General features: G+C 34.9%; 1 protein-coding gene across 1 annotated transcript in view; it reads right to left on the bottom strand.

Moving 5' to 3' along the window:
* Positions 1 to 3298: 3298 nt before the first annotated feature.
* The window catches only part of bcl2a (BCL2 apoptosis regulator a), an 89842-nt gene continuing 81577 nt past the window's right edge, over positions 3299 to 11563 (bottom strand). Inside the window, exon 3 of the transcript XR_007139477.1 lies at positions 3299 to 3383. The gene's annotated coding sequence lies outside the window, so the exon portion shown is untranslated. The remainder of the gene's footprint in view (positions 3384 to 11563) is intronic.

Below are 11563 nucleotides of genomic sequence, written 5' to 3'. Positions count from 1 at the left end.
TTTGGAATGATTTTGTTTGGAAACATGGATCAGGGAACAGGGAAGACAGGTTGGTGAGGAAAGAAGAGTGGGGAAAAGGGGGGTAATGATATTTTATTGTTATCTTTTTTTTTTATTTAAGATATAGAAAAAAATTAATTATACTGAAGCAAACTGCAGTATTTCTGATTTGTTCATGTTACAGTACATATAGTTTAGCAGAGGCTATAAAGAAAAATAATGATATTCTTATTTTAATATTTAAGATTTTAAAGAAGAGAAGAGAATTGCTGCTAGTGATATAGTTGAATAAGCTTTTTTTTTAAGACACATATGAAGCGTTTCAGTGGTTTTGGTGATGACATTACTGTTTACTGGGATGTGGCAGCTCAGTGGATAAGGTGTTGGGCTACTGATCGAAAGGTCATGGGTTCGAACCCCAGGTCCACCAAGCTGCTGCTGCGCTGGGCCCCTGAGCAAGGCCCTCAGTTGTAAGTCACACTGGATAAGGGTGTCTGCTAAATCCCATAAAAGTAAATGTTTACTGACATTACTGATGACAACTGTTTAGCCAAGATTCATGTTTCTTATACAGACTATATGAATATGAGTATGGTTTTTGATAAAGTGGCTTCAGTATTGACTGATGCTTGTAAGTAATTGATCTTTGTGCCGCTATAGTTTAATTTCTATAAAATTAACCTTTAAGACACCTGTTAGACACACTGTGTAAATCAAATGCTAAAATCTCAATTGATTGTCTCTATAAATGTAGAATGTTTCAAGGGTGATGAATACTTTGTGCAAGTGCTGTAGTTGAGCTTTATTATATTCTATTGATTTGAATAGTTATTTAATAATTATTTTGAACTAAGAGTGTCATTACTTTTTTCTGTATGCCAATGGAAATTTAATAACATGCAGGGAACAAATTGGTCTGCTGTAGATGAAATTCTCAGTTATTATGATTCTGATATCTGTTTTTTTTTCTCAGTCATCACGTTAGTCCAGCATAAAATACACTGATGGGTTGTGTGTGAAATTAGCATTTTGAAGTAGTATAGGCTCAAGATGTCTCAGATCAAAATTCTAGCATCAGTTGAATGAAGTGAAAAGGTCACATAAAGAGCAATCGAGAGTCAAATATCTCTTACAGAAGCAGTGCAGCCTGGAGCAAGGTCACACAGTTCACAAGCATGCATCTATGGTCTATGAGCCATCCAGATGCCATGTAAACTACAATTATTATACACACTATCTAGTAGGGTAAATCTACTGTCTAAAAGCATAGACTCAAGCTGTCTCTACTGTCCCGCTACATGAGCAGCTAATTATCATTTCCATAAATAAAAAGCCCCTGTATTACTATTATTATATTACTATTATTACTCTGTATTACTGCATGATTTTAGTTCATGTTGCTGAATGAAAGTCAAAAATAGAATCAGTATGGTTGTTCTCTTGGAATTCTTGTCCTTTTAATAGACCTACGGTGTCCAATCTTATCCACAAAGGGCCGGTGTGGGTGCAGGTTTTCATTCCCACCAAGCAAAAGCCACACCAGTGTCTACTAAAAAGATTAAACAGGTGGAATCATCTTGTGGATAAGATTGGACACAGCTAAAATAGACCGTCATGGTGAGATCATACTTATTTTGTTTTACTGAAGTTCGATGCAAAATGACAAAGAAGTAACACTAATGACCAGAGTGGTCAGAGTATTCAAAAACCTTCCTCGATTAAAAATATCTAGTAAAATAAAAGTGTCACTTCCAGACCTCTTGATAACATATGAAAAATTATTGGCAGAATAGATGTGTGTTTTAAGTATTACTGAGACCATAGTTTGGACAAATGCTTGATATCAACTGAGAAAACCTGCATTAATTGACACAGAAGCACAGAAGCTATAGCTCCCTTCTAACATGCACAGTATAATTTACTTGCTGGCTATATGGCTAGACTAATGTTAGCAGTGCACTGATATTACATACAGTTAAACAAAATGTGTGGCTTTACCCATGATTTTAACTAAAAGAATATCTAAACTCTGTAAATAAGGTGTGGATACATCCTGTAACAGCAAGAAAAATTGGCTATAAATATTACAAACGAAAGAATCCAAAAGTTTCGTTTATTCGAAAGAAATGTAATAAAAAAATTAATAAATTACAGGTCTTTATCTTTTTTATATTGTCATAAGCGTGAGCAAACTTAAAAACTATAAAAACTCTCTGCTTTTTAGTCTCTGCTTTCCTCTTTTAAGTGCTGTAGACCTTTTGGATATGTGAAACATCTTAAATCATATAACAAGTTGCCTAAAATAATATGAGAATGAAAAGTAACTCATATTAAACTACTCTTACAAGTACAACTCTTTCAAAAAGTTTCTTTTCCAAATATAATGGTGTAAATGCACTTTATATGCTTGATTTTCCTTGGTTTCCTTCTGTGAACATAAGCATGAAGTTAAGAAGTACTTTTGAAGGATGCTATTGAACTACAGTTCTGTACTTCTGAGACCTGACCACAAAGGCTACCTGTGCAACAGTACAATGCTCCCATAGACACACACACACACACACACACACACACACACACACACACACACACACACACACACACACACACACACAGCTACAAATTGAAATCTTTCTTATAATAGAGCTGTTGTCAACTGCAGAGAGACTGCAGAAATGCACAATATTGTCATGCTGAATAGAGCAATCTGCTTTAATAAATGCACTGGACTGGCAAACAGCACTACTCGAGTCTTTCTGAAGTGGCCAATCTGCACACATTCACACATAGAATAGAAAATCTGCTACAGTGGAGGTGGCAAAAAAAGCGTTGTTTACTGACAGTGCACATGATAACCACTTGTGCTTGCAACTGAAATAAATGGAACCAATTTTCTGTCTATTGCCAACAGCCCCTTAAACTAGTCTTCAGAGAAATAGAGACCAACAGGAACCACAGAAGAAACGTCACACTCTTCAACAGTTCATACAGTACGTACACCTGGTTGCGTGCTCCCTTTTATAACTGGGTAAGTGGCTGTGTTCAGAATGAAACAATCACCAATTCAAACTTGTGTACAAAACTAATTATCCTACAGCTGTCATCAATTCAATTATTCTGATTAACCCCAAATAAAGATCAGCTGTTTCTGTAGGATTATATACACACATCTTCAAAGTTTCATCTGACTGCTGCAGACAAGAGCTTACAAGGCATGCATGGTATAGTATACAGTATAAAAGGAAGAAGCAAATAAAGGTGTAAAAAGGAATGTAACATACAGTGATGAGGGGATGGAGCAGATGCAATGACATTGTGGGAGCTGATGGAGCTGTGTCTGGTCAGGTGAGGAGAGTGGACAAGATGTTACCAGGAATATCTTTCTGAAAAAGAGAGAAAGAAAATAGATGACATCCATATCAGTCTGGTTATTCCCTCTAACATGTTAGAATAGCCCACTACAGCTTCAGCTCTGTCCTCTCCTCCTCTCTCTGAGAAGAAGATCAGCAGCAGACCAATCAGAGACGGTTCACGTCCCACCTTGCAGCCGGGAAAAGTTGTGGTGCTGAAGCTTTGCCTTTTCTTTCTCATCATGACTGGAGGTGGGCAAGGAACGCTTTCCCTTTGGGCAGCTGCTATTTGCCCCCTATTTGCCCCTCTTTGAATCGCCTGGAACCACCCCCTTCTTGCAGCCAGGAAAAGCAGCACTATCCAAGGTGCTAAATCTGTGCCTTTTCTTCCTCATCACAACAGGAGGCGGGTGAAGAGCGCTTGCCCCGTGGGCTGCTGCTAATGGCCTGTTGCCAAAAGGGGTATAATATAATTCCCAAAATATTAGATGTACCACGGAACACAGTAAAGGCCATCATCAATGAATTGAGAAAATCTAGAACCACAGTGACATCACCAAGAACAGGATGTCCCTCCAAACATTACAAAAGTATAAAAAAAAACATACCAGGGAGGCTGCTAGAAACCCTACAGCAAAATTAACGGAGCTGCAGGAACATCTGACAAATTACTCTATTTACTTTCTGCATGTTACAACTATCTCTCACATGTCTGTGATATGGGGTAGAGAGGCTAAACAGAAGCCCTTTCTCAAAAAAAAAGCATCCAAGCTCAATTAAATCACCCCAAACCATATGGCAAATTGTGAAAAATGTATAGTAATTCCATATTTTCAAAATGAACGTTCAACAAAATATAACCTATAACAATGGTGCAGCATGGTAGTGGCAGATACAAGCTTTAGGGCTACTTTTCATTAGACAGAACTGGGGCTGTTATTAAGATAGAGAATCATGAATAGCTGCAAATACCAGTTGATTTTAGTGCAAAACCTTCAGATGTCTGCTTGTAAGCTAAAGATGGAAATGAATTTGACCTTTTATCATGACAATGACCCAAAGCATACATCCCAATCAACAACGCTTAACAAAAAGAAGATCAAGGATCAAACCAGCCATTGCTTAAACCTGAATCCAATCTGTAGAAGTGAGATTCTCTCACAACTCAATGGAGTTAGAATGTTTTTTGCAAGAAAGAAAAATATGAAAAGTGAAAATATTGAAAATATTGCCAAGTCAATTGTGCCACACTGATGAGTCATGTGCACTGCCTGATGATCAAAAAGACTGAATTCTGTTATAAAATCTAAAGGTACTTCAGAAAATTATATGTTTATACATTCTATATATTTATTATATATGTATAGTATTAGTATTTATAAATATAGTATTAGTATAAGTTCTGATTGTTTTTCACGTCAGTTTTATAATAATAATAATTTCTGACGTTTTTTTTGGTTTCTTTTTTTTAATCACAAAAACCTGCAATGGCTGAATTTTTCCATGTTTATGACAGAAGTCTTTTCTTAACAGGTGTATAATGAGGTTCTGATGTGCAGTAGGCTAATAACATCCTGACTAAGGTCTTTATTTAGGCCTGGAGGAGGAGTACATTCTGATGTATTCAAAAACACACCTGATGTTGGCACACAGTACACAAGGGGCTTTACAGCTTGTTGTAGCGTGAGAAATACAAGATCTGTCTCTTATCTTGCTTTGAAATGTGCCAGTAGCAAAAATCAGAGCATGGACAAAATTTCAAAGGCATGGCACAGGATCTTGTCAATTCTGTCAGTTTCAGCACCTCAGCTTATAGCTGCTTTATGCATAGACCACAGACCAGCACCCAGGCAGCCTTTCCTCTTAACTAAATGACATATTTAATAAATGTCTTAAAAATTTCAAATTGAAATGTTTGTATCTTTGTTTTGAAATGTATCGGGATTGATTTTATTTTATTTTATATATATAAATTTATTTTTATTATTTTTTTTATTTCTTTAATGTTGTTAATACGAAACAGTGGGTTTTACAAATAACAAATAGTTTTTTTTTTTAAAAACAAACAAGCAATTAAACCTGTGTAATTGACTGTAATTTGTATATTAAAATGCAGTGATTCCTTACTTAAATTTAACCCCATCCATTAAGATTTATTTTAGTTGCTCTACACATACTCAGGAACATCAGTACGATACAAACATAATTTTCAAAATTACAGAATTATCATGAATAAATAAAAAGTTCTTGTGTATCCAGTTACAATTTACAAATAAATCTGTGAATATACAGATAAATGAGGCACTTATTTTTTAGGATGCATAAAGATGTCTGGTTAAAACATTTGAGCATTTTAGGCAACAAATTGCTATAGTGGTCAGTAAAATGTGAAAGCAGCCTCATAAAGGGAATGGTTTAATAAAATGCAATCTATACATACAGTAGTGCCTGTGACTTGGGCATTCGACTCTGCACAATGCCTGCGAAGGTCACTGAACATAATATTCTGCTCATAATATTAATAATATTCTGTTCTGACTCATTTGTAATAACTCATTCTCTAACAGATTGTGACCCAATTTTCTTAGTAAACACACTCAGAGAGAGGGAGAAAGAGAGTGTGTGTGTGTGTGAGAGAGAGAGAGAGAGAGAGAGAGAGAGAGAGAGAGAGAGAGAGAGAGAGAGAGAGAGAGAGAGATACACACTACAGAAAAAGTCGTTTTTATATAATATTTTTTCATATAGTAATTCTGATGCCAGCCCACACAGCTGTGTAATTGACCCTTCAGAGGCTTCGCCGCTATTAACAAGTCAATGTAAAAACTGTCCCTAACAATTACATGAAATCAATCAGGAAGTGAGAATGGAGCGCTGGAAAGGCAAAAAGCCGGATTGGCCTCACAAGAGCCCTTTTCTGCTTGCTGTTACTGCAGGAAACAAAAAAAACCTATCATCTCTGCTAATGTCCCATACTCATCTCTGTATCATTCAGTATTCTCACTGATGAAAGTGTTTCACTCAGATCATCAGGAAAGCTTATATGAGCATCATATTTTGTGCATGTCTGCGTGTGAGAATACAAGAGACAAGCAGAAGCAGTGTGATGGTGTGACTGTTTACAGATAAATTTTGATTCAGTCTAATCTTAACAGATCACCCAATTAAGGTGCACTGGAAAATGAGAAGCATGTCAATTCAGTTAAATTCACTTTTATTTGTTTAGTGCTGTTAAAAACAGACATTGTTACAAAGCAGTTTTATAGCGATATAAAAATTCAGGGGAAAAAATGACAAAGTTTAACATTTTTATTGAGACTTATCCCTAATGAGAAAGCCAGAGGCAACAGTGGCAAGGAAAAGCTCCCTGAAGAAGAATCCTTGAGAGGAACCAGACTCAAAAGGGAAGCCACTGTCATCCGTGTGACACTAGAGAGTGTGATTATAAATACTTTCCTTTTAAAACTATATATAGTCAAGTGCAATTGTGTAATCGTGAGCTTTTGCGCAAATTATAAGTATATCCATTTTTAAATTTATTATAATTGTAACATAAATGCCTTCATGCCAAAGCCATCAAATGGTCAATGATCTACACTAGCATGGATGAGAACATTATTGTACCTTACAGTTCACTGCAATTTCATATTCAGTTCTAAATAAATTCTTGCTGCGTCTCAGATTTCTCTGTTAGGACTCGGTTACATGCCACCATTAGATCGGTATTGATAAATATACATTTCCAGTAATGTTCAATGTCATATTAATGATTATTTCACTTTGGATGTAGTGACAGCAAATAATGAACTAAAAGTTAACAATCTATAAGATGCCTATAAGATAAGTACAATGAAAGTTGAAGCTTTGGATCTATTTGAGTATAGTGTTGAGGTGAAAAGATGATGTCATATTTTACAGTGTGGGAGAAATGAAAGTTTATACTAAAACTTTTCAAACTAATTTCGAGTAGACCGACTTAATTTCATAAAAATTATGATTATATTTAATTATAAAGAGTAATATATCAATCAAAATTGATTTTTTTCCTTTAAAAGTAAATTTCCCTTAACAATTCTTTCATTTTCTTTTTCATTTCTTGTTTAATACTTTAATCTTTCGATATTTACATTTTAAAATTGATTTAAAGTAATTACATATGTGTATTTACTGGTAGGAGTTTAAAAGAAGAATCCTGTGCTTGTAATGTCAACAATTCAAATAAAAAGTGCAGAACAAAACTCAAGGGACTGATTATAATGCAAAAAATACATTACTTTTTAGTATTAAATCTTTAACTTCTGTTGACCCTGATGACATACAGTGTGTTTGACCATTTTAGCATATGAGCTATCAATACACAACTTTTTATTTAATTTATGCTCCCAACAGCATCCAACTGATTATATTGATTTTTCTGTCAGAAAGAAACACATAAAAGTTTGAAAGAGTAGCATTCAGTGTAGTTTATGTAAACAGGAATAAGCCTGGCACAACAGCACAGCATACACAAGTGATCACCTGAAGAGGTACAGTAGCATGCCAGAATGAGCACCGGAGAAAGCACATTAGTGTTTTAATGCAAGTCGTTTTTTTTTTTAATAACATGAGAACATAAAAAAATCTGTTTCTCATTGAAATGTTTGATAATTATACTTTTATTGTAATTCTGGGTCATTTTATCATTTAATTAAGCTTTTTTTTTTATTTGTTCATTTTGTTTATTTCAAATTGTTGAAAGTTTTGGAACATGAAAGTTGGTAGACATACGTAAGTCCTTACTTAAGTCATCATTCCAATTGAATATTCAGAAGAGTATTCAGCAGAATATAGAAGTAAAGAAAATTCTTTGGCTGTAATATGTACATCTTACTGTATTATATGTGTAAATGTCAGATTATGGCATTTTGTGCATCGGTGCAGAATTGTTCAAGGGAAATCATGCGATTTTGTTTTGCCGTCCCTGAGAAAAATGTAGTTTGTTTTGTCTAATTACTTTCAGAATAATTTCAAAACTCCACATAAAGCACAATGCACACATCTGGGCAAAAATACACATTCACCCACAATAAAGTCTGTGCTGATGCACTGAGGTGAGATGGAGATGAATGGCTGCCATAATGTGTGCTGGCGTGACTTCTTCAGTATCAGAGGGTCAGAGGGAAAGGACAAGCAGAACACACACACACACACACACACACACACACACACACACACACACACACACACACACACACACACACACACAAAAGAACATACACAAACACAGACACAAAAACGAACACACACACGCACGCACACACAAAAGAACACACACGCACAGAGAGAGAGAGAGAGAGAGAGAGAGAGAGAGAGAGAGAGAGTATTGTCAGACACTTCATATCCTCTATAAACACAAGCTTTCAGGAAAGTATCTCTACTCATTTCCAAACACCGTGTTTTATTACTGCAAAGGCTTTCATTGAGAAAGTAATATTGGATGGAATTGAATGGCACAAGTTCAAGCAGGTAACAAATTGGTGTGCCTCTAATACATCTGTATTCAGTGATGATGGATTCTCCTGCATTGCTGAACCAGATCAATGTTTGCTTTCCTGCTTGAAGGAAACAATAACGCTAGCTGCGCCAATCAGTCGACAGACAGGATTGCATCTGGATTGTTTTGTTAGACACAATAAACAGGAACAACACTGCCTCCTACAGGCCACAAATATATACAACATTCATTTGTGTGATTTTTATTTATATTTTTAAGGTTTTCAGTGGCCATGAGTTTGTGCTGGTGCCGAAGAATGATTTATGGATTGTCCTTTGCTGTATACTGCAGCACAGAAACCAGGTCACATCCATCATGTGCAACACAGGGTGATCTTATATCTTCAACCTTTGAGTTGGTTCTGCGGGTCTGCTTGACCCGCTGCTCAGTGCCGAGGCCACTGTTTGCAATCTATACAGAAAAAAAAAATATTCTGATAATGCTCAGTAAGTAAACCACATATATTTCCAAGAGAGACATTTAACCAGGGCTAGAAGAATAAAAGTTAAGCTGGACATTGTGGAGCTTAGGCAAGAAATAATACAGTACTGATTTGGATGCTATTCTGTCATGGTGGTGATAAAAACTAGCTTTCTCCAGAGAGATTAATATATCTCAGGCAGGCGGAGAAGTACATAAATAGAACACTGTGAATCAGACATGGGTTTAAAAGTTCAGGCAGATTTGGTTGGGTGTACTGTGTTTTTCGATAAGACTTCCCCCTACTGACTAGGACCATGGGTGGGGTGTCAATACTTTAAATACTGAGTTTATTCAGAGAAAGACGTGCACATAAATACCCTAACATATTAAGAAGTACAACCTGCAGGACAATTATACAACCGGATATTTCAGTAATTACACAAGGGCAAAGAAATAAGTAGCATTGGTACCTGGGATGAGCAGAAGTCATGTCTGGGCTATCTTTTTTTATTCATAGCTGTCCAGCAGACAAAAAGATTTAATAACTAGGAAAAGAAAAACAACATAACTTGACTTTCTTTGAATTCCTTGATTAGTTTGGCAATTTTTAATCATGGGTTTTTATTTAATTGGGAATTCTCATACTTTATTTGTTTATTCTGGTTCCTGAGTTTCTGTCATTCATGTTTTTTTTATTTCATTATAGTTGATTTTTATTTGAAGCTTATTTGAAGCTGCCTGTCTATCACACTCTTAAAAAGACCTGGATATAGAAATTAAAATGGTTTTGTTACTTGATTCATATGCAGAACTTGACAATGTATTTACTCACTTGCTATATTAAGTAACCATAACCCCTAACCATAACCCTGACCTTCATTTATATACTGTGTGTATATATATATATATATATATATATATATATATATATATATATATATATATATATATATATGGGATTTTCTGATGATTTTGAAAATAAGTTTAATGATGAAAAATAAAATGCATATATATATGCATATGTTCTTTGATACAACATAAACATAGCAATGATCAATTTGGTACTGAAAAAACCTCATTCATTTCCAAACAACTTTGCATCATCGACTTCTTCTCTTTTATTTACCATTAATTAATGCTCACTGTCAGTGCAGTACAAGCACTCAACCCTCTCTCCGTGTTTCCTTTCCACCATTGCTAGATCATTACAGATCAATTTAAATTTGTAAAATAATGTACAGTTTACAATTTTTTTCTTAAATTGATAGATTTCTGTAAATCAATTCTGTAATTTGTGACAATATCCTTTGTTAAATGCACTATACAAATAAACCTGAGATGAATTAAATTGAAGGTTGTGAAAGATTGTGAGCAGAGAAGTGTAAAGGTCTGTTCATGGCTCATGGAGCATCTGAAATTAAGACAAATGTCATAATAACAATCTGACTTTTCATTTTTTAAATGTAAGTCACACTGATGTGCCTCTATTGTATAGAAACACTGCATGTACTACAAAGATGATGAGAAATGTGTAAACCCAACAAGCCAGGTGTGAAATGACTTCTAAAACATAATCATTATGGAGTGAATGAAGTGTGTAACTTTTTTAAACAACATGGCTATTACTCTACATTGCTATATCACTGCTGCTGAGAATCTATGATGATCTCTCTTGAATAGCAACAACCACTGAAATAGAAATCAATGTGTTGATTACCAGGAGAGCTAAAATGTCCAAAAATAAAAATTAATAATACAGTATAAGTATTAGTACTTACTATGCAGGTGAGTTTGCTGTTCTGGGCAGTAACGAAGCACGTTGGGAAGGTGATTGATTGAATTCAATGTTTTTCTACCATTTTCTTTATAAAATAGGAGATCTGAAATACATCATATGCACTCATGATACATTCTATACACATGCCTGAAATCAGGAGCCAGATTTTTAAAGAAATATGTAGTTCTGCCATATTATAACTGGCATATGTTTTCCAGTTTTTTTTATGTTTTTTAAACTTCTTGCTAGTAACCAAATAATTAATGTTATTCATTAAATATTCAATTATAATTCCTGCTAGTCAAATTTGCACATGTTCACACAGAAAACAATCTGAGGACTCAAATGCAAAATGGCTTCAATCAAAGCAATAATAATCACACTTTCATTCGATCAGAAATGTTACGTCCCCCATAATATTGTTAGTTTTTTTTGGACGTCTTATGCGTTGGTCATTGGTGGTTCAGGGATATAACATTGACA

This window comes from Tachysurus fulvidraco, chromosome 25 (assembly GCF_022655615.1).
Source record: "Tachysurus fulvidraco isolate hzauxx_2018 chromosome 25, HZAU_PFXX_2.0, whole genome shotgun sequence".
Lineage (NCBI taxonomy): Eukaryota > Metazoa > Chordata > Actinopteri > Siluriformes > Bagridae > Tachysurus > Tachysurus fulvidraco.
This window is presented reverse-complemented; position numbering and strand designations above follow the sequence as displayed.